Below are 2,500 nucleotides of genomic sequence, written 5' to 3'. Positions count from 1 at the left end.
ATGCCAAAAAAATAGGTACGCCTCCCAGGGCCACCCAGGGTGATGCTTTTATCAAAATGTCACAACGCAGGGCTCTGCGCAGGGGCCAGAGGAGTGGAACGCCGCTGGTTCCATGCGAAAAGGTGGAGAAATGACCGAGATATGACCCGTGGAAGTCGTCACAATTTACCCCGAAAATAGGCGCTCGCGCTCGGGCAGAGGTCGGCGCTCGGCCGGGGTCCCGAGAACCGGGGCGAATAGGGTTTTCCCACGGCCGAAAACCATAGGAAGCACGGGGAAAATTCGGGACCCGACGTCCCAGGGCCCTCGGCGGGGACCGGGGCAACGCGACACCGTTGGTTCCACCCGAAAAGGTGGAGAAATGACCGAGATACGGCCCGTCAAAAGTCGTCACAATTTACCCGAAAATAGGCGCTCGCGCTCGGCCCCGGTCCCGAGAACCGCGGCGGAGGTTTACCGGGATGCTGCGCAACATGGGCCAGAGAGCATGTTTGGTTCGAGTTTACCGGGATGCTGCGCAACATGGGCCAGAGAGCATGTTTGGCCGAGTTTACCGGGATGCTGCGCAACATGGGCCAGAGAGCATGTTTGGTCGAGTTTGTGTGGGTTGTGTGCGACACTCCCGGCACATACATAGGAACACGGCTTCCAAGTGAGCGCACTTTTTCGAAATTTCTTCTAAGTGCCGCTTTTTCGAACCGGGGCGAATTGGGTTTTTCGAGGGCCGAAAACCATAGGAAGCACGGGGAAAACTCAGGACCCGACGCCCCACGGCCCTCGGCGGGGACCGGGGCAACGCGACACCGTCGGTTCCACCCGAAAAGGTGGATAAATGACCGAGATACGGACCGTTGAAATCGACTCGGCGTATCCGAAAATAGGCGCTCGCGCTCGGACAGAGGTCGGCGCTCGGCCCGGTCCCGAGAACCGGCGCGCCTAGGGTTTTTCCACGGCCGAAAACCACAGGAAGCACGGGGAAATCTCAGGATCCCACGCCCCACGGCCCTCGGCGGGGACCGGGGCAACGCGACACCGTCGGTTCCACCCGAAAAGGTGGATAAATGACCGAGATACGGACCGTTGAAATCGACTCGGCGTATCCGAAAATAGGCGCTCGCGCTCGGACAGAGGTCGGCGCTCGGCCCGGTCCCGAGAACCGGCGCGCCTAGGGTTTTTCCACGGCCGAAAACCACAGGAAGCACGGGGAAAACTCAGGATCCCACGCCCCAGGGCCCTCGGCGGGGACCGGGGCAACGCGACACCGTTGGTTCCATCCGAAAAGGTGGAGAAATGACCGAGATACGGACCGTGGAAGTCGTCCCAACTTATCCGAAAATAGGCGCTCGCGCTCGGACAGAGGTCGGCGCTCGGCCCGGTCCCCGAGAACCGGGGCGACTCGGAAATTCTTCTAAGTGCCGACTTTTCGAAATTTCTTCTAAGTGCCAACTTTTCAAAATTTACTCTAAGTGCCCTTGGCTACCAGGGGCACGAATCTGAAATTTCTTCTAAGTGCCAACTTTTTCAAAATTTACTCTAAGTGCCCTTGGCTACCAGGGGCACGAGGCGAGAATCTGAAATTTCTTCTAAGTGCCCTTGGCTACCAGGGGCACGGGGAAAATGTGTAAAAAAGCAATTTAATCAAAATCAAACAACGCAGGGCCCTTGGCAGGGACCAGGCGAGTAGAATAAAGTTGTTTTTGTGGCGAAACATTGACAATTGGGCGAGTTAGAGGTTTACCGGGATGCTGCGCAACATAGGCCAGAGAGCATGTTTGGTCGAGTTTGTGGGTTTTGTGCGACACTCCCGGCACATATATAGAAAACCCAGCTTTTGAGAGCACTTAGAAGAAATTTCGAAAAGGTGGCACTCTGACGAAATTTCCAAAGAGTGGCTCTTCACACAAAGTTGACCGTTTCTTCATCCAGCACGCACCCCTGACCGAGTGGCAAACGTGACCCGCCATCGGAGGGCCCCCGTCGGCCATGGCCCCCCCCACCCCCGCGTGGAGGGCCTGGTGTTCGGACGGACGGTTCCTCCGGCCTGCGGGTTCGCCTCCAAGGGCCCAGGGAGCAAGGAGAGGGATGGGGCCTCGGGCGGTGGCGGTGGTCGTCGACAACCACTGCCCCCCCCGCACCCCCCCGACCCCCCCCCCGCGCTCCCGGTCCTGCGCTTTCCTCCCAGCGAGACTGAGACGCCCCGTCTGACCCAGGAGCCCCACACTGGGCCCCGCCGCGGTGCCGCAGCCGCCCTCAGCCCCCCCGGGGGCCGGGCAGCGTGCGCTCTCGCAGCGGGTGCCTCCCAGAACAAGGCACATTTTCTCGAACCCTCACCCCAGGTCTTGAGCGCTCTCCGCCGGCTGGATTGTAGCGGCGGTCGGAGTGTTTTCTCACAGGTCTGGAGGGGACAGCTCTGCTCTGCCCCCGGGCAGACGGAGCGCACGTTCCCTCGCACACACGCAAACCCACCCACCCTGTCGCTACCACCCAGTGTGGTGGTAGT

Source organism: Solea solea, unplaced genomic scaffold (genome assembly GCF_958295425.1).
Source record: "Solea solea unplaced genomic scaffold, fSolSol10.1 scaffold_208, whole genome shotgun sequence".
Taxonomy (NCBI): domain Eukaryota; kingdom Metazoa; phylum Chordata; class Actinopteri; order Pleuronectiformes; family Soleidae; genus Solea; species Solea solea.
Note: the sequence above shows the minus strand (reverse complement) of the source record.